Raw genomic sequence first — 22,436 nt, forward strand, 5'->3', positions numbered from 1 at the left:
CCTCTGTGGCCCAGAGGATGTTACATGGGCCACAGCTGCGTGCTGATTGGGCCGTGGGTTGAGAACCACTGCACTAGACCAACCTGCTTGAAAGAAAACAACTATCAGAGGAGATGATGAGCAACACTGTGGATTGGAAAACACTCATCTAACAGCAGTTGCTCAGCACCCTGTAGGAATAGGCCAAGGTATAGCACAGACACAAGGAACAGATGACTGGTTCAGGAACTAGAAAGTGAAACTGAACTTTTCTTCAAAGCATATTGCCTTGACTCTAGAACTGGTTAACATCAGTGACTGGCAGGATTCACTTTGGAATTTCAGGGCTTTCTTTTAAGTACATCTGGTCAGAAAATGGTATTCGCTCTGAGAAATTTCAAAAAGAAGTAAACATTCTTTTCTTTTTTGGGAAGGGGGGATATATATTTACTGGAAAATGTTTGATGAAACAAATTTACCATGAAAATGTTCATGTTGAGAGAAAAAATGTTGAAGGAAAAATTTCAATTAGCTCTACTTCTAAGGTATCTGCCTTAATCTAGGTATAGTTTATTAGTGGTACACACATGAATTGGATACCTTTTTACTAGCACTATCAACTATACGAGGCTAGTTGTTGATTCTGAATAGTGTAAAAGGACTTAAGGCAAGCTTTACTGCCATCTGCCCTAGAAGGAAGAAATTTTATACACGTGGCACTGGGTGAAGTTCTCTGTTACATTCGGCCAGCCCCATTGAAATCATTGCAGTGACTGTCATGGAAATCCCTCTTTTTACACTTCTTAATGTAGGTACCATGGTCATAAGTACTATACAGAAAACCTAGATAGATTTCTTTTCAGATATTCATTCTTTCCTACCTATATCCAGATTTTTCTCTATACCTATACAACAGCTCTCTGTAAAGCAGGATCCACATCTGTTATATACACATTTTAAATAATAATAATTAATAAATGACTGCAAATGGAGTAAAAATAACTTGTCTTGACAAAGTTGGAAATTATTTTCCTAATAAGTTGATTGTTTACCAGGACTTATTTTCTACACACGCATTTCTTTATTAGTCCAAAGGCCACATGGTATTGGTTACATCCAAAATACAAGCATAAGCATATACACACCTGTACTATGTAGCCTAGCAACAACATCATTATAAGCGTTGGCCAACATACTTACAACAGGATCAGGCCAGGGAGACACCTATTCCATCGCAGCATGAACAAAGTTCTGACAAAGAACCCCTAGAAAACCTTGGGTTTTTTTATATCACTCTAACAAACGGGTGATGTCTGCCAATTATTGGATGTTTGCCAAAGATAATTGCAGGAGTTTTAGGACTGAATCCTACCCCCTGGCTTGGTTAAGACAAGATTAATGGCTGGGCCCCTTTCTTCTCAAGGTTTCCTTCTTATTTTATTTTACTATATTTTTCCCTGGCTACTGGACTAAGTCTCTTTAACTAATTATTTATTAGCCCCGGTGTCCAATTAACCATGTTTTCTTTATCTCTGTTGGTTATCCCAAACCTTAAATAAGATAACACTGGTATTTTCAGGGTCGCTACAAGTTTAACACAAACAATCCCTCTTTCTCATTATTTTTTTAGGGTGGGGTATATGTTTTGGGCCTGTCACTCATATCAAGATCCAAACTCAATTTAAAACCATAGTTGGTCCAGCACTAATGTGGGCCTATAATCCTACAGATACGGTCCTACTTTACTCCAGTTTTCTGGTAGATATTAGACACTTAGACAGCTTTTTCCTTTATAGTTTTTTTTTAATTAGTTGGGGCAACAGAAAAGGTATTCTGGGTAATATATATAACTAGCATGACCAGATGTCCGTATTTTATAGGGACATTCCTGATATTTGAGGCTTTATCTTATATAGGCACCTAGCTCCCCACCTCCTGTCCTGATTTTTCACATTTGCTATCTGGTCACCGTACATATAACTCAGTGTGCAATCTGTGCTCAAATCAGCTATAGCTCAGCGGTTTGTGCTCAGCACTCTTCCCTCTTTTAATATTTTCCTGGGATTTTTGGCTCTATGCCAGTTATTAATATGTCAAACAAAATATTGTGAATGAGACTAGGCTACCTGGAGTGTGAAATATATTGACCCGAGTTGCAGAAAGTAACCAACTTTAAAGCTGGCAGGCTCCTATTGCTTATTGGTTTATATTTATGCCAGTGATTAGGGAGATGTGATAGCAAGAAAGAAATTTGCTTGATCAAAATATCCTTCAACTAAAGCTGAATGAAAAACAAAGCTACAGATGAGAGCTACTGTTAATATTAATGCTCAACCTGTCACTTTAAGTCCCGTGATAGAAAATCCAGTGGGAACAAGACCCTAATGTGCAGGAGTAGAGTTAAGGCACTTTAATTACATTTAAAGATTTTCTTACTCATGGGAATGGACATAATTAGCTGTTTTCTGAGCTGTATTTGACCTGAAGATGCTTGCATCAGCAGACAATGGAATGTATTAAGAAGTAGTAGATTCTAATTATGAGATTTTGGGCACCATTAATTTTTTTGTGAAATATTGTTTTCTAAATGATGGGGTAACAACCTGGTAAATAAATATAATGTGTTTCAATAATAGTAAAGAGGTGTTAAAACTGATGGTCTGGATTCAGGGCTGGCTCGAGGAAAGTAAGCTGCCACATACTAAATCAAATGTTGCTGTGTTTGCAGGTTGTCCCAACTTCACTGGAACTTCAGACAATCAAAATAAAAACAGTGAAGTAACACTGGCGATATATGAAAACTATTGCAGTTGGATATAGTGTCTGTGTTAACCTTAAGGAGACCTTAATTAAAGAAATATAGCCACAGTTGGCCAAAGTCATCATTGTATCACTCCATGGCCTTCAGTGGAGTTACACCAGGGATGTTTTTAGCCCTTAACTTCTTGGGCAGCCAAGTCACATTCTAATTCTTTCTAGTCCAGCAAGCAAGCCTGGAATGTCATTTCAAATTGACATCCAATATAGTACGTGCTAATCCCATCAGTCTCTTCAGACTCTTTGTGCTTTGGAGGCAATGTAATAACTGGAGAAAGGCAGGTGACTATGAGCCAGAGTCCTAGCTGGTGTATGTCTAATTATTTCCATGGAAGTCAATGGAACTGTACTGATTTACAGCAGCTGAGGATCTGGCCATATTTCTCTGAGTGCAAGATAACGTAGTGCTTTCCTTCACCCTCTACCTATACCAGTGAGGAAGTATTGGTATGAACATACATTTTAATTTGTGCGCATGTTTGTTCATTGTATTTTTCAAGAAGTTTTACTAGACAGCAAAGGGTTAAATCCCATTTTCGGTCATAGTTCGTTGGTGGGATTTACTATTTGTTGTGTTGTCAATGGCGTTTGAGAAGGGAGACAGCTTCTTTGCCCTCATGGTGAATTTTGTGTGTGGATTTCCTTCCCTTCACCAATGCCATTTTGCTTCCCTTGTGTTTGGAGGAGGTAGCTATCTTCCCCATTTTGAAATCTTGCAGCTCAGTTCTGTAGTGGCCTTACAGAGCTCTCCGGTATGGTCTGTGAGGCCTGCCAGCATACCTCTTAAGCTAGATGCAAATGTTAAATAATAACAACTGTTTTCAAGCAGAGTAAAAACAACTTGTCTGAAAAGATTCTGATTTATTACAACTTTCTGGTACTTAGTAGACACTAAACCCTGATTCAGCAAAGTGCTCAAGCACACGTTTAACTTCAAAGTCAATGAGACAAGCAGGTGCTTAAAAGTTAAACACATACCGGAAGTACATTGGTGAACAAGATAGATTTTATGCAGGCACTTAAGTGCTTTCCTGAATCCAGGCCTAAGATGTCTCTTTTCTTTCCACTACCTGAAAGCAGCAAAGCAGTTTGTTTGTTTTGTTCTGTTTTGCTTAAATTTCTGAGGAGGGGGCCGGGAAAGCAAACCCAGCCCTTTCAAATGCATAGATAAAGGAGTGAAGGAGCCATTAGAAGTGGACCCTTCCTTCTAGTGTAGAGGAGAGTTGGTTAAAAGTTAAGTCAACTACTCTTCTCAGAGATGGACAAGAGTAAAGAGGAGAAGAGCCCCCCTTCGACCAATCCTGTGTCTTGCTCTCAGTTGTCTGGTGAAGGTATTACATAGTATGGGGAATTCTCTTTTGTGGATCCTTCACTCGGTGAGATGCCTTGAAGCTCTTAATCAAGGGAGGGATAGCTCAGTGGTAGGGAGGGATAGCTCTGTGGTTTGAGCATTGGCCTGCTAAACCCAGGGTTGTAAGTTCAATCCTTAAAGGGACTATTTAGGGATCTGGGCCAAAAATTGGAGATTGGCCCTGCTTTGAGCAGGGGGTTGGACTAGATGACCTCCTGAGGTCCCTTCTAACACTGATATTCTATGATTCATGGTCCCCTCCTACCAAAATATCATTACCATCAAGACAGTTTGTCAGTGTTAAATCCATGCTTCACTAAAGCCTGAGGCCACAAGACAGCTCCTAAAAGCTGCAGTGATAAACCATTGCTAAGTACTCAGTACCCTTGTCAGCAGTGTTTTGGGATGGTGACTTTGCTATTTTTGTCTTATGGTGTCTGTTACTTTTCTGGTTTAGGAGGCTGACTGTCTAGCCACCCCTTATTCATCAAAAGAGTATAAAAAATTGAAAAGGCCTTAAAAGTATTAGTTGTCATCAACATCAGTTCATGCAGCCCTTGCATGGAAAATTATGGAACATGTCTTCCTGATATGTCTTGTTCTGTGTACTTCTGGCAGATGCAAAAATGCTCACTTTCACGGCTGTGTGGAAGTGATCCCTGGTGTAGAAGCAATCCCAACAACCATATTGTTCTTTTGACAGCTGAACCCAAATCCAAGTTTTCATATTGAATACAAACAGCAACGACTCACCTACAATTCCCTTGATCACTTATACTATTGGACATGCATTTCTTGCATGAACAGAGATCAACTTCAGATTGTTTTCTATCTACACCTATGGCCCAAATGAGTGTGTAGTATCTGCATATGTATAACCTCTCTTTAACTTGAACAAGAAGATCCACACAAATAAGAAATAACTTTTGGCTTAGTCAGTTCAGTTATTTATGTTCTTGTATCTGATTGGTCTCCTCTGACAGTTGTTTGGGATGAAGGAAATGGGATGACTTGTTGGCACGTTTGCATTAATATTATTGGCTACACTGGATGCTCTGGTGGGTTAGGGTGCCTTTAGTTCCTTGAAGGAAGGGGAGGTAGCTGCTTTCAACTACCTGAAAGGGGGTTCCAAAGAGGATGGATCTAGACTGTTCTCAGTGGTAGCAGATGACAGAACGAGGCGTAATGGTCTCAAGTTACAATGGAGGAGGTTTAGGTTGGATATTGGAAAAAACTTTTTCACTAGGGGGCGATGAAGCACTGGAATGCGTTACCTAGGGAGGTGGTGGAATCTCCTTCCTTAGAAGTTTTTAAGGTCAGGCTTGACAAAGCCCTGGTTGGGATGATTTAGTTGGGGATTGGTCTTGCTTTGAGCAGGGGGTTGGACTAGATGACCTCCTGAGGTCCCTTCCAACCCTGATATTCTGTGATTCTTTGAGCGGGAAATTAAGGACTTAATTCTCTTTTACACTAAGGCCCCATTACACTTCCAGAGTGGCAAATTTGACAAGTATGTTATTAGAGGTGAGTATATATTGGAAAGAACATCCACCCATAATTATTAAAATTGGAAAGGAAGATTCGATTTGACTATGTTTGTGACCCTTTCCTGTTAGCTTTTTGCAAATTTTCCAGGGCACGAGGTCTGCTAACAGAAACACAATGAAAAGCAAATCCTGCATTCCAAGGCATGAATTTGTCAAAAGTACATTTTGAATGATAGTTATGATTGTGATATTCTGATTCACAATTTGCATTTCATATTGGGCTGGATGATTGGTGTGTATAACCAAGACCGCATAAATTTGAAATACTGCAATCAAATATACAATTTTGAAATTCATGTTGGTGGTTCGTTTCATGGGTAGTCTAATAAAGAACCTGTAACTAACCAACACAGAGTAGACTGTGAATATTCACAAACTAGCTGGAGACCAAGAATTATTTACTGCAGAAGTCTGAATAATGTATAATAATGAAGGGGTGTGTGTGTGTTCTGTTGTAGTTATACAGTAATTTACAAAAAACATGTAGGAGTCATTGCACCTACCACTTACAGCTGCTTCTGGGATGGAAAACAGCAGCTGCTTAACACCACAGAGTCTCTCTACACCATGTTTTTTTAGGACAGGTTGTGAAAACACTTTCTGGATGGGCACCAGTCTGTTGTGATTGGACCCATCCACTAACCCACATGCATCTAAGCCCCCTAGATCTTGATATGGACCCTGTGTATGACACCCTTTTTCAGTTGTAGGTCCCTGCAGCCTGACCTCCTAGCCCCCATAACCAGTGTCACTGCCCTCTTCCGCACACATTTGGTTAGACATGATTTCCATGCCTCCAAGTTCCCCAGAGTTCCATGTGCCTGTGGGAACTCGGATTTCCTAGCCACAACCTTTTTAGGAGCATGTGGCAGTAAAGCAATTAACTCAGGCTTAGTAAAGGAATTTGATATGCACAAACACTTTACTCTTATGGAAGGCACAAGAGAGTTACAGCTCTCTTGAAAACAACAAACTCCTGAACACAATTCTCCTCCATCTGACCTCACCATCCCAGTAAGTCCTGGATTTGGTCTGAGTCCTTAGGTTAGGCATCCCCACCAGCCTCCCTGACCTAGCCCTCTTGCTTCTTGTGTTAGAATGGCCTGTCTTGCTTAGATAAGTGCTCTGTTTTAGAACAGTCTCTCTTTCTTGTTGCCCATGAACTTCTGCTGGGGAAATTCCAGCCTCCAGCCCTCTCAACTTGAGGGTAGATAAATATTGAGAGTCAATAGTGGGAAACCCATTGTTGCAATTGGGAAGAATTGTTCAGTGTTGGTGGCCCTTGTCTGTTCTGTTACAGCTTCTCTGACATCTGACCCACATGGTGTCATGCCTCTGCTACAAAAGGGAAACTCTAATCCACAGTGAAGGTAACAGTCATAAATAGGGGTCACAAGGCAAGATGAAATTCAGGATTTGAAGAGATGTATTCCCCCAAACTGTCACAAAGACAAATACCATTGCCAGTTGGAACAAGAGGTGGAATTAGCCAGGTGGAATGTAGTTTCCCAAGTTGGAATTTATCCAGAGCCAAGAGATTAAAAGTGTTTTTTTGATGCTCTTATAATGAATGCAGTGGAATCTTTTAATGTCCACAACTGGCCAGGACCTTGCTTTTAAATCTTATCTGAAAAGCGGGACCTTGAACTAAACAGTATCTCTTAATATCATGCCAAGGTGTTTAGTGAGTGCTGAATTAGGGGGAATAGTGCCACCTACTGAATTGTCAGCACAGTTTATGGCAACCCTTTGGTTTTCCTAATAGATCTTCCAAGTATTGACCATATTGACCCTGCTTAGTTAAATCTGATGAGAACACAGCCCAAGATGGTATAGTTATAGGATTTAGACTATCTGTTTTTATATATATATATATATATATATATATATATATATATATATATATATATATATAATCAGTTCTGGAACTAGAAGGTTAGCACATACATTAGGTCATTTCAATTTCTTTAACTACGGTAGTGTATATTTTTGATAACGGATGAGTTGCTGCTATTGTGTTAAACTCACAAGCCTGACACATTAATCACTAGATTTCTTGGAAGATGTTCTACTTTGGAGTACATCTCCTTTTGGCATTCCTTAAGCATACGTTGCTTTCTCATGACTCTCAAGAGCATAGTTCAGAGATGAACAAACATTTATATTTCTAAAGTAAAACCATTTAATACTTACAAATACTGTATAATATGCTCTGAAGGTATCATTCACTATATTAGGAATCTGTCTCTCCACCCTGCATAAAGCCGCCTTAAATACAAATACTTTAAAGCATATAATTAAGTAGTTTTCTTTTAACTAAATAATGGCTGGCATTTTTCCACTTTCTGTATAAATGATGGGAGGTGCCATGACAGTCAAAATTATTAAGAACGTGTGAGCAAATGGGCTAACCCTCTACCTTCTCAATGGGCATGGGATGGCTGGTTGACAATAGAACCAGTTCCTGTGTGGGGATTTCTCAGCTTTGCTTATGCACCACTGGGGGGGCACTCTCTTTCTCCCTGCATCAGCAGGGGGATTGGGAGCAAGTTAGGGAGGAGTCAAAGCTGCATAAATCCACAAGCAAAATGTGTGTGGTGTGTCAAGCGGGCAAAAGAACCATGGGGTCTATTACAGCCTTCAGACTACAGTAGTGATTGTGATGTATTGAGGACTGTGTTGGAAATGCAAGCTGCCACTCTAAAAGCAGCGGAATTTTCTGGTTCTGCTTGCAGGTGAGGGGGCTCTGTCAAAAACCATGGGATCAGTGTAATTCTGTAAAAAGCCATCTTAAAGCAAGGTGGAGTGAGTTATGCTTGGCTGTCTTAAGGAGCAGCCTGTTTTTTCTCTGTGTGTTCTTGTGTGTGTTATAGCTCTGAATTCTGAGAAATAAAGTAGTGTTACGTTGCTACCTTCCAGCAAGAATATTTATGTTTTTATCTAATTTATATTCAGACGTGCAGGTGCAGACCATGAATATAACAGTGATCACAGAGAACATAGAGCACAATATCCCTTCCAGACACCAGTTGATTCTTGATTAACATTAGCTATTTTGAGGGGTGAGCTGTATTGCCATAGGAATTTAATTTTCTAACTTTGCTATTGTATCAAGGAGCCAGTCTAGCAGCTGTACTGGATTTGTCAAAAGCAATGGAGCAGGTTCTGCTTTGCAATCAGTACCATTCTCGTACTCGGATCTTGGGTAAGGATATTTGTAAAGCAACAGTAAAAGTTAATACTCAATACTCATCATTAACTTTTGAATATTATTGCATGTTAATTTTTACAGTTACTTTTACAAAACCCCTTACCAAAATCTTGGCAGCCAGAAAATGCTGTTGATAGTACAGCAGAGTTTCCCACAGATCAGTTCTTCCTACAGAGCAAGCTGGGCTGCTCCCTGTCTGATACACCAGCCGATAAACCATTCTTCCTCTATGAAAAGAGAAAAAAGCTGGAAACCACAGCAAATTCTTCCCTCTTAGAAATGAAGTTGAATTTAACAATTTGCCTGTGCTGAGTAGCTGACATTCAAGACACACAAGGTGACAATGCAGTATTGATGTACAATTGGATGGGGTTTAATAAGAAAATAAATTTTTAAGTTGTTCTTCATAACTTTCTGACTCTTCCACCCAATGCATAACATAATAACAGCCAAGCGTTATACTGATGCTGATAAGAGTTCTCAGCACTTATATAGTCCATTTATCCACAGACTTCAAAATGTGTTCTAGAAATGTGGGAAATATCATGCCCCAGTTTTATAGATGGGGAAACTGTGACTCTTCCAAAAAGCTCCTCACAAGTCATTGGTATCATTGGGAAGGAAGCCCAGGTTCCCTGAGACCCACTCCCATTTCTTATTGACCATAACATGCTGTCTCCCTTGGTCAGATCTTACACTCCTGACTCGTGTAAAATCCGGTGACATACGTTGTTCAACTGACTTCAGAAGAAGTGCACCTGGGGTGGATAAGGCAAACTCAGCTGTCTCTGTCTCACATAAGCACTGCATTAGGACATGCAGCTGGTGGGAGGAGGCAGGTAGAGCCACTATGCAGGAGACCTTCTGCACTTAATGCACCCTGTGGAAAGGATCTGTGGATCAGCCTCATTTAGGCTAGTGGTGTTGCGAAATTGTATAATCAATTGCTTGACCATACTTTAGTTCAGTATGGAATATATTCAAGAGACCAAATAACTAATGTCAGTTGGGTTTATTGCTAAAAGTCAATAACACTGCAGTACAGGAAGAGTTTTGATATGATACCGGTTTCCAGGAAACAGTCTTGTGCAGCATTGTTACATTCATTTTACACAGAAGGTGTGCCACAGAAGTTCCACATTTTAACTAGGAGTATTTATAGGATGGTTTTACAAGTTACAGAATTTTTCACGTCATTAAAATCCAGCCCATCAGTTTGTCCCAGTTCCTTAACTTGTTCTGTACCTTTTCTTCTTTGTTTTGTATATTAACTTTCCAGGTACTGGTCTGTGAAGGTACCTCCCCAGAATGTATTTTGCCTTTGACAAGCTTCTTATTTTTTAATCCAAAGCTGACTTCAGCTTTGCAAAGTGTTATGGGGTATTCAGAGTAAGTGAATAGGATTATAAACAGACAGGCCAATTCAGGCCATGTAACAGCTAGAAATATGTATGCAATATATTATCTTGATATTGTATTCTTAATGCAAATTAATATGTGATATATCTGTCGGTTAACACAAGTAAGGGACTCACCATGGCATCCCTTTTTATGCAGAATCAGTAGCCGCAAACACAGTAAAAGAGTTGTGAAGGGGTTGCAGCTGCTACTCCAACTCAGGCTGGTGTAGCAGGTTCCTTAACCTGATCCCAACACTTCATTCAAGGGATTCGCTGATGAATTTCCCCAGACAGAAGACACATCAATAAAGCAGTCAGTCTGACAGTGATTCGGCTGGTATGCAAAGGACAGTGCTTTTGGTTCCTCATCCTATAAAACCCCCTGTGGCTTCTAGCAGCGCTCACCCTGAGTCTTAGGACTTGTCTACAGTTACCGGGGGATCAACGAGAAGCGATTGATGTATCAGCGGTTGATTTAGCGGCTCTAGTGAAGACCCGCTAAATAGACTACAGATCATTCTCCGGTCGACTCCCATACTCCACCGGATTGAGAAGAGTAGGGGGAGTCAATGGGAGAGTGTCTCCTGTTGACATCATGTAGTGTGGACCCTGTGGTAAGTAGATCTAAGCTATGTTGATTTTGAGTTACGCTATTCATGTAACTCAAATTGTGTAGCTTAGATCGACTTTCCCCTGTAGCGTAGACAATGCCTTAGATTTTATGAATACAGAGAGCTCAGATTTATCTAATTTCATTAATTAAAAAAGAGACAAATTGCTGCAATATTTTAAAACAGAAAATCACTATAACGACAAATGACAACCTTGCAGCCTGTGAAGTCTGCTAATAAAGTGTCTTCTGTAGTTGTTATTAAAGCTAAACTTATGATCCATGATTATCCAACCATTAAACATAAGTGGAGTCTAAACTGGATATCTGTGTCAGATGATATTTCGGTGCTGTCTTCACTGAGAAAATTACTCATCAAATTTAATTTCTGATGTGTCCCTCCTCTGAAGATTAGCCGCCTGAGGAGTTAACAAGCATTCAGGAAGAATCCTTCCTCCCTCCCTATGCATCCTGTCTTTCTCCTCAGCAACTTCATTGTATGATTTCTTTGTTTCTTTTTTAAGTCATCCATGTAAAGTAGTTGTGTATTGCGTTTTTGTTTTTTTAACACACTTTTACATAGCAGTTGGCAGCACAGCAATGCTGCACACTTACCTGAGCAATCCTCATGCCTATGGATAATCACTGCTTTCCAGCCAAATATTCTTGGACTTTTGCTGGCCATTTTGATAGGGTCTGTCTATCAGCTGTATTGTCTGTATACCAAAGAATCTTTACCACTGCTACATTAGCTAATTAAGCTTCACAAGAACATTGGTTCAGTTCAGATGCTGGCTGGCACATACTGGGATTTTTTTCTTTGATTGATGTATGCTATCGTTATTATTGTCGGGAACATTTTTTATACCATTTGACTAATGGGAACAGTGATCTCTTTAGGAGAGAAAAAAGCTACATATGCCAACACAAAGTTCTAATGCTGTTGGCTGACTGCCGGCGTACCAACAAAAATTTTTATCTCTCTCTGGTCCTTGTCCCCACTGGCTTTCACGGTTGCCAATAAATTTGAGTGGTGCAATTTTTACGTTTGGTTATAGCATGGAAAAACAGAGTCTAATGAATTTACATTCATGCAGCACATTTTAATTTTATTCCTATCCCTCCAACTTGCAGCACAGGAATTATATAAACTAGAATTCAAACCCATCCTTCTGATTCATGCCTGGCTTGACACCAGCTGATTTCTTCCCACATATATTCTAATCCTTACTACTTCTCTGCTTGCAAATATCCCATCTGCAATGATGTCCAGAGCAAACTCTCAACCTTCCACGATGCAAATGTAAATGAAAAAACAGAGGTAGTTAAGAAAAAAAATATTGTTATGAGCACTAATGGTATGACATGAGGGCAGTCTTTCATAATGATGGGTCGCTCAGAGTGATAGCATAAAAAGTTACTGGGTAGCTCAATAGACAACTTGCATGAAACAAAAATACTGGAGGGTGCAAAAGTATATGGTGGAAATGGTTCCAATGTGAAATGCAGAAAAAAAATCAGGGGTTTTAGCTTTCATTTTGTGTTCCAGCATAGGCAGCAGCAATGCAAGCTTCCCACACTGGTCATGCGCCTCAGCCATAACTTGAGCAGGCAAACGAAAGTGAGGAGATGGCTATTAATTCTTTCAATAGCAATGGTGCCATAACATTTTCCAGAAGACCCTGATATATTAAGAACTGGACAAAGACCACCAGTTCACTTCATATAGGCCACTGAACAGCAAGTAGGTGGAACTTATTGTTTCAGCCACTACGGGGGTGAAAATAACTTAAGGGACTTACCAGTAGGCAGCGCTGGGGCCTGAGTGGGTGGGGGGGGGGATTCAGAAGGAGTGGGTGGGGCCTTTAAATCCCCAGGCCCTTTAAATTGCGGCCTCTACTCTGGGACTCCAGCGGTGATTTAAAGGGCCCGGGGCTCCAGCTGCGGTAGCTGCAGCAGCTGTCGGGAGCCCCAGGGCTCTGGCGGTGATTTAAAGGGCCAGGGGCTCTAGCTACTGCCGGGAGCCTCGGGCCTTTTATATTGCCACCAGAGTCCTGAGGCTACCAGCTGCTGCCACCACTACCCCAGGGCTCCGGCAGCAGGACTCTGGCGGCGATTTAAAGGGCCAGGGGCTCCGGTTGTTGCCGGGAGCCCAGGACCCTTTTAAATTGCCCGCTTGGGGAAGTGGCCCCCTGCCGGTACGGTCAGCTTTGTACGGCACTTGCCAGCACACCGTACCTGACCGTGCCGGCTTACTTTCACCTTTAGCCATTACTGACCTGTTTGGATTTGAACAGGTGACTTAAGGTGAGTCTTCATATCACATTGCTCTAGTCCCATAAGCCATTTATCCAGTCCTCCAGCTTCCGCATAGTAATCATCCAAATTATAGAGCAAAGATTGTGAGTACAGGAGAACCTCAGAGTTATGAACACCAGAGTTACAAACTGACCAGTCAACCACGCACCTCATTTGGAACCAGAAGCATGCAATCAGGCAGCAGGAGAGATTCCTCCTCTTCCCTCCCACCCCCGCAAAGAAAGCACAAATTCAGTACAGTACTGTGCTAAATGTAAACTACTAAAAAAATAAAGGGAAAGCAGCATTTTTCTTTTGCATATTAAAGTTTCAAAGCTGCATTAAGTCAATGTTCACTTGTAAACTTTTGAAAGAACAACCAGTACATTCTGTTCAGAGTTATGAACATTTCAGAGTTATGAACAACCTCCATTCCTGAGGAGTTCGTAATTCTCAGGGGCTACAGTATGGTGTAAACTACAGCCAAGATCCTTTTTTAAAACCTAACAGTCAATACGTGTTTATGGTTTCTGGAAGTAAGTGGGACCTCTATATATCATTGATACTTTATTAATGATTTCATTTTAAATAGTGCTAAGTCATGATTCACAGGGGAAGCATTTTCCATCACTCTTGTTAATGTCCACAAAGAGGAGTCCTGCTTACAGCAAAAATAATTTCACACAACACCACAAGTGCTGATTCATAAAAACAAAATGCCTCCTTCTGAAAAAGCTTGTGGTCATTCTTTGTCCTGCAGTGAGAGGTATGAAGCCAGCACTGCTGGACTTTGTAAGATGCTCCTTCTCACTGATGCCACATTAATATGTCATTAGGCTAGTATATTTTACTGGCCCATTGATATAGTTCAGAACTGACTTTGGGCCCTGAGGAACTGTGTGTTTTTATTTTAAAAGAATAAATCATTTATAAATTTTGAATTTATTCTTAAGTAAATCGAATGGTCTTGGCAGAGAGCCCACCGTGCTAACATGTGTGGTGAAAACTAACTGGAAAAAACGTTTGTGGGGCCAAGAGGGCTGTTTGCAGAAGTGGAACTAATGGGGAAAACACAAAAAAGAATGCCAAATTCTAAAGCCCTACCTAGACTCTAAAACCTGGATACCATATACCCCACACATTTGACTAGCATATGTTAACCCCAACTGTTACAGATTTGTTTTTTTATATGTTGAAACAATAAAAGAGACACTTAACGTTCTCATTAAAGCCATCAGACAACATTACCCTTGATGCAGACATTGCTCTTGGGGGCTCAACTGCGACTTACGTGGTGCATAGGTCTGGTAGTGGTCAGTTTCACCCATCACTACAATATCAATTTACATGGCTACAACTCTGCAAATTTCACCCATAATGATTATGAAGGAGCTTGAATGCAGCTGTCAAGAAATTGCATGATGATTATCATCTCACTAATGACAGCAGGGTGTTTCTGTAACTTCTCTCCTCAAATGGTTATCATGTTGTTTTGCCTGTTTATCTCCAATTGCACACCATACCATATCTCACTTCACCTAATGTAAATGGACATGAAGTTGCTCCCAGTTCTGATGGTTTGTAAAAAAAAGTTTAAGAAATCACACATTTCAAATAGAAGTTTAAAGAAAATGCTTTATGGCAACGTCATTGTTCCTCAAGTTTACTGTAGGCTACAAGGGCCCAATCCAACTCTTATCCGAGTCAACTGGAGTCTTTCCACCAACCTTAATGAGAGTAGGATCAGGCCTTTAGTGGACTAGCTCTGGAAATGCCATGCTTGTTTCAAGTGTGGCAGGAATTCTGATTTCCTGTTCTACAGAAGCAGTCCCAGGGCTGCATGACTCATGGGGTTACACATGGTACCTCCTTCCTCATGGCAAAATCTCAATGGCCAAAATGCTTTTGCTGGAGATGTCTGCAGAAAAGTAAGGGTGTTTTGTGGATGAGATGGTGGATTGGGTGAGAATGGAGAACCTCATCTGAAGGGGCTGTGTCAAGGTTCCTTCCCCACTCTGAACTCTAGGGTACAGATGTGGGGACCTGCACGAAAGACCCCCTAAGCTTATTCTTACCAGCTTAGGTTAAAAACTTCCCCAAGGTACAAACTTTGCCATGTCCTTGAACCATATGCTGCCACCACCAAGTGTGTTAAACAAAGAACAGGGAAAGAGCCCAGTTGGAGACGTCTTCCCCCAAAATATCCCCCACAAACCCTACACCCCCTTTCCTGGGGAAGGCTTGATAATAATCCTCACTAATGGGTACAGGTGAACACAGACCCAAACCCTTGGATCTTAAGAACAATGAAAAATCAATCAGGTTCTTAAAAGAAGAGTTTTATTTAAAGAAAAGGTAAAGAATCACCTCTGTAAAATCAGGATCGTAAATACTTTCCAGGGTAATCAGATTCAAAACATAGAGAATCCCTCTAGGCAAAACCTTAGGTTACAAAAAGACACAAAAACAGAAATATACATTCCCTCCAGCACAGCTTATTTTACAAGCCATTAATCAAAAGAAAATCTAATGCATTTTCTAGCTATATTACTTACCAACTTTACAGGAGTTGTAAGGCTTGCAATCCTGATCTGTTCCTGGCAAAAGCATCACACAGACAGACAGAACCTTTTGTCCCCCCACCCCTCTAGATTTGAAAGTATCTTGTCCCCTCATTGGTCAATTTGGGTCAGGTGCCAGTGAGGTTACCTTAGCTTCTTAACCCTTTACAGGTGAAAGGGTTTTGCCTCTGGCCAGGTGGGATTTTACAGCACTGTATACAGAAAGGTTGTTACCCTTCCCTTTATATTTATGACGGGCTGTAAGTATGCTTATCGGAGGGAGCAAAGGGATCCTCCTTGTCAGGGGAGGCACAAAGGGGGTTGGTGCTCTTTAAATAAATTATGCCCTTCATTTATTGATATTTTAGAGTGACACTGGTCTTAGTTATGGATCATTTCAGCAGATCTTTATGCTGAATAGTTTGTGTTGCTAAGCAACATTTAGAAATGTGTATGCATGTTCAAATTGCCTTTGGTACTTCAGATAACCACTTTTATTCTCATCTCCAAATTTTGTTAGCTAGATGAAAGGTTTCTATGTGGATTGATGCAGGATCAAGGTGTACATTGAAAATGGCACAGAGATCAGCTCTTTCAAAGTTAAATAGACCATAGCACTAGAGTAAATGCTAAAGGAAAACTGGGACTTAATCGAAGAACTATGTATCTTTTCTGTCACCTTTAAACTGTGTACCTGTCTTCCCTGCCACAGCTGCACTCATGTTTACTTTCATTTTCAGTGCTGACAAGAACAAAAACCTATTTAAAATGTCTGAGTGAATGGCACCTTTGATAAAAATAGTTTCTTTGTGAAGAATGGTGGACCACTACAGTAGATATAAAACCTATTCTCCAGCTTGCCACCTGCCAGAACGCAGCTGAATGTCCAGTGCTAAGTAACCTGAGCATGAATAAATTATCCAGAGACTCCTAGTCTGAAATCGTTCTCGGATCATTTAATTCATCTCATAATTATTTTAATGCATTGTTAAGGGTCTAAGTGAAGAGAATGCTGCTCATTTCTTACACTCTTGTGCCTTGAGGCATGAATCAAGAAGATTAGAAAGTACATACATAGGAGTTTTTGAGATTTGACATAGTAGAATGCAGTAGGCCTGATGCTGATCTCACACCAGTGTAAATCAAGAGCAGCTCCTTTCTAGATGATAGTGTTACACAGGCCATCCCCTGGTCCTGAAGAAGATCTGTGCAGGCCAGCCCCATGTGCCATGTTAGAACAGGCAGAGGAGTTGCTTTAACCTATAGTAAGCTACAGTATCTGCACAGGACCAAAACCACGGCTGAGGATCAGTAAAGTGAAGGACTATCTTAGCCATACCTCCTTTTCTCCAGGATGCCTCTGTCCCCTAAGGTGTTCCTTCCTCCTGCTATGCTGGCAGCGGCGAGGAGGAATGGTGTAAAAAACCCTATGATGGGTTTATGTCATTACACTAGAGTGATCCTATGTGGGTTAGTTAAACTGACTAACTGCACCACACTGAAGGATCTGGCCCACGTGAGCAGAAAACCAGTGTAAGTGAGATCAAAATCAGAACCATTTGCTTTGAAAGGAGCCACTAGAATCAGCTAGACTCTGAGAATTGTTGGTTGCAAGCCTTTGGGAAATCTTTTAGGTACCCACCATTTAGAATAACCCTGAAGCTGCTCTGTTTTATGAAGGTCACAGAACTGGTCTCCAACACCACTTTCCTCACCATATGCCTCAGGTCCTGTGCCAAACATAGTTCATCTGGGATTGACACCATAACATAAGATTTCATGTACAGTTATTCACTCCATGTGGGATTAAAATGAATAAAACAGCCAAATGTTATGCGTTTGAAAGGAGCTACTGTGAATGAAGGCAGTGATTTAATTTCTTAATATGGTATATATAGTGTGTTGGGTTATGGTTTGGGAAGAGTTAAATTCCTATTCATCAGCACTTGTAGGCTGGTGTTTAATTCCCTATTCAGCAAAGCACTTAAACAATTACTTCACTTTAAGCAAGTATTTAAGCTCTCTGGACTGGAATAGGATGTAAGCAAACACTTAAAGTTATTCACCTGTTCTAGTGCTTTGCAGAATTGGGGCCTTAATTTGTAAAGCACAAGGGTGCCATATAGGTGATGTTCAACGTACTCAATGTGCAGCTAGAATACTCTAAATAAAGTTACCTACTGTTTCTAACTTTACTTAGGCTTTGTCTACACTATTGGGGTAAATCGACCTAAGTTACTCTACTCCAGCTAGGTGAATAACGTAACTGGAGTTGATGTAGCTTAGGTCAACTTACCACGGTATCTTCACTGCATAGACAGGAGATGTCTCCCATCAATTTATCATACTCTTCTCGGAGAGGTAGAGTACCGGAGTCGACTGGGTGTCAATCTCCCCAGTAGTGAAGACAAGCCCTTAGTTAGTTCCAGCCCCAGTGAGGTTACAATCTTTTTGTTCTGTGTTGGTGCAGTTCTTAGCCCAGTGTGGTCCTGGTCCATCACCTGGGCTACTATGCATTACAAGTAATAATAATTCAAATAATATTAAATAGTAATCCATTATTAGCTGTTTAGCACAATTTGTCAAGCAAATACACAAATCAATTAATAAATCGTTTTATCTTGGTCCCTATGAAGCCTGTGAAAAGCGTAGTCAACCATATGTGGTCCCTTCTAGTGATATTTACAGAAGAGGACTTCACAGGAGAGGGAATTAAATTTTAACTTTATATTTCATGAATTATTTCATGGTAAAGATCAAAAGCCAAAACAATTATATATATATATATATATAATTTTTCATTTTGAACCCTAGCCAAGGCAGAAGATTACTTTCTAGAAATGTTGACATGAGAATCTTTTTTATGTAACTTTTTGTGGTGAACAGGTTGAATAATGTTAACATTCATTTGATGCTACAGATATACAGGAGGTTCTGCCTTTTGTTAAACCACTAAATATGTAAATTCTAGAGAGAAACATGACCTGAACTTTAGACCTATGGTATCTATCAAGATTGATCCATTATAATCTAATTCAGGCACAGTCAGTCAGTATTCAAGACATTTGTTTCGTTCTTTCAGTTTAACATTCATCTGTTTTGGTTCATGGTAGGGTATATAAGAACAAATAACGGTTTCCTCTTAACTTTTTTTATGTAAATGAATTACAGCAGCACTTGTTAGTTGCACTAAAATTAAGGGGCTGTCAGTATATCAATTACAAACCTCTATTTTCAGGGACTTATAATTCAGTTGTAAAAATTCTCTCCAGAACACATATCACTTGGCAGACATTGTCTTAAGTGAAAAGCACATTTATTTACAAATTTTTTAGTGATCTTGGGATGTTAACGTTTGGAAAGTGTTTTGAGATCCTTTATATGGCAGACACTGTATAAGTGCAAAATATTGTTAATAGTCTGGATCATTAATACACATTGGCAGCATATGCTAGGAGGACTCATTTGAGTCAGAGTGTTAGATGCCACAATGCATCTAATAGCAAATGTCTTCTGGACGTTATTAAAACCTCAGTTGAGATTTGGTGCTGACTTACTTTGGCAAGAAGAAAAATTGAAATAATGTGGAAAGATGCAAGATATCCAGCTCTTAAAGATTAGATAAAATGTGCAATACTGGATAATTATCTTAGGCTGATGTGGTAGAAGAGAAAAATTTGAAGCTATAGATCATCCTTTAAACTTGTTGTAAAGTGAATGGGGAGTCAATGCACTGGGAGTGCGGGTAAGGATAAAGTACAAAGGTTTCTGTTATGCACTGATGCATTTATCATTTTGTGTCCCCTATTAAAAAATATTAGACACCAATCCTACAAATAATGAAGCATTTGCTCTAAATTTATGCACTGAAATCAATGACCTACTTATGTGCTTAAAGTTAAGCAGTTCTTATTTTTTTTAGGATGGGACCACATAGAGACATTGCCATTTGTACTAGGGCTTCAAAACCCAAAATAAGGCTTAAAGTTCTGAGAGTAGTTTCCTTTAAAGGTTATGCTTATAGCTGCATAAAATGGCCAGGAGAGGGGGAGGCATCATTCAGTACATTACAGGGACATGCTGTTTTCTAATTGCACTTAAAATGGATTTAGGTAAGAATTCATTTAAACAAACAGTAACTCAGCTCTGTCGCTAACTATTCACCTCTTTCATCCCCTGAAACAAATCCACAGGTATAGTCAGAGATATCCAGGCCTGTTCTTGCTGGTACTTTAAACATCTCTTTTGCATCTTTCCTAATTTTCTCTTATTCAAAGAACAAATTAAAGGAGTGTTAGAAAGTGGAGTTCTTCAATGTTCATAATTATGTGAAATGCAGTGGCTATAAATACCACACTGCTACTAAAAATATATTTAGGGGCTTCCATTTGGGGGTTTATTAATTTCTTTTTAGAGGTTATTTTTAGTATTTTTGAAATTTTAGTAGCTATGCAAAAATAATAGATTTCAGGACTTCCTTTTTATATACTGTATATATTTATATTTGCTTTAACTAGTATATGCATTAATCATTACAGTTGTATGACTGTATTGTACTATACATACTACTGTAATAAGTAATCTTTATGTGATGTTCCCTAGCGCACTTTAACATAGTACTGCCTCATACAGCAAGGGACCCTTATAGTATGGACCAGCACATATGGACCAATTAATGCACAACACAGTAGTGTGCTTTTACTGGGGTTCTCGCAACAAAATTTTTGGTGGCCTCAGAGTGAAGCCACCAACTCTTGCTGGTGGCCGCACCGACACTTTTTTCCTAAAATTATTTATTTTTCCTAAAGTTAATAAAGTAATATGCACATATATAGATCTAAGTCATTATAATTTATTTATGTAAGGGGTTTTTTTGTTTTGTTTTGTTTTTTGCAGACTCAGGAATAAAAATCATGCACAGTTATCTATACTCTTTACTGGACCTAACAGAATAGAAACACAAATAAGGTACGTTCTTGTCTTTTTTTATTGTTTCTTTTGCTTTTTTTGGTAAAAGTGGCTGTCCCTATAACAATTCTGAAGTAAACTTAAAAATGCTTTGACATAATAGAAGGCCAAATAATAATGAAAAACATATCTGGGTGGCTTGGGTCTGGGGAGGGAAGGGGAGGCACGGCTGCGGCTGGCCTGGGGCTCCTCCAGGCAGGTGGAGGGACTCGGGGCTTTGGCCAGCCCGGAGCTCCTCGGGATGAGAGGGGTGGGGTGCTCCAGGCTTTGGCCAGTCCGGGGCTCCTCTGGGCAAGTATGGGGGGCTGGGTCTCAGGGCTTCGTCTAGCCAGGAGCTCCTCTGGCTGTGGAGGTTGGCAGGAGCTTGTGGCTCCAGGCGCAGGGGGTCTTGGGGCTCCCCTCCCCTCCCCGCCCCCTGCTGCTCGCCACCTCACCTCTCCCCACTCACCTCTCGCCTCCTCACACCCCCTCTTGCCTCCTCATCCCACCCCCACTCGCCTCCTCACTCCCCCGCTCGTGGCCAGACCCATGCCCGTCTCCTCACCCTGCTGCTGGCTCACTGCTCACCTCCTTACTCCTCCACCAGGGCCTCCCAGTGCCACCTGCCACTCGCTTCCTCACCCCCCTTACCTGCTGCTTGCTTTCTCACCACCTCCTCGCCGCCTCACCTTGTTCCTTAAGCATTGTGTGTCCCACCTGTGTCTCCAGAGAGGCAGCGCATGCAGGAGCAAGAGGGAGGAAGGGGAGGAGCTGATGCTTCCCCCCACCCTGCACAGGAAACTGCCGTGGACGCAGGGAACCCCACCAAACTGCCCCGGTCACGGTGGCCACATTTGAGAAACAGTGCTTTCGAAATCACACACAAAAGTTATCATCTGCTGGAATTAGCCTGTAGCCCAAATATTCTGAATTTGAATTTCATATATTTTAAAGCACTTTAAAATGTTGTAAAATCATATAAACAATCTGATGAAAAAAATCATTTATCTTACTGGAAACTTTTGACTTTTTACAGAAGTATAAGCTTTTCTTTGTCCTTGATAAGTGCAGAAACTATATCCTAATTGCACTAATTTAAAACAGTCTAATAACTTTTATTGTTAAACATATATGTTGTACCACTGTCTTTTTGAAGGTGACCTTTATAGTGAATGAAAAGAAAAAGTTTGAACATTTTTTTGTATTTTCCAGTGGTCTATAAACTCAAATTAGAAATCTTGCAATTTTTTGTAGTATGTGGGGATTAGCCAGCATGGGTTCGACATGAGTTTTGAAGGAATCTTTTAGATGTATTTCCCATTTATTTCTAAAGCACTGTATCATCGACAACACTGTAAATGCAAATGAAGCGTTACAAAATAAAAACTGGCAACATTGAGTAGGAAAATAACCCTTGTGATGTGACCATAATGGAATATATATATATATTTGTAAGAAAGGTGACCCTGAAAAGTTATTATATATATATAAAATAACTTTTCAGGGTCACCTTTCTTACAAACTCAGTTTTTAAGTTTCCTCACTGATTATTTTTGAGGGTAAGAAATGTGGGATCAAATTAACAAATGCATGCACGGCACCGACTTGTGTGCACACACATCAAAAATCCAGTAGAGCCAAATCAAGATGTTCAAAAATCATGACTTTAGACCTCTCCAAATAATCACAAGATTGATTTAAAAATCATGAGGTTA

General features: G+C 40.2%; 1 long non-coding RNA gene across 1 annotated transcript in view; it reads left to right on the plus strand.

Annotated features, from left to right (window-relative positions):
- LOC142073494 (uncharacterized) overlaps nt 1-22,436 on the plus strand; it is a 167,806-nt gene that overhangs the window by 139,803 nt on the left and 5,567 nt on the right. The window contains exon 4 of the long non-coding RNA XR_012670380.1: nt 20,671-20,742. This is a non-coding gene — a long non-coding RNA (uncharacterized LOC142073494). The remainder of the gene's footprint in view (nt 1-20,670; nt 20,743-22,436) is intronic.

The sequence above is a fragment of the Caretta caretta genome, chromosome 10 (genome assembly GCF_965140235.1).
Source record: "Caretta caretta isolate rCarCar2 chromosome 10, rCarCar1.hap1, whole genome shotgun sequence".
In the NCBI taxonomy this organism is placed as follows: Eukaryota; Metazoa; Chordata; order Testudines; family Cheloniidae; genus Caretta; species Caretta caretta.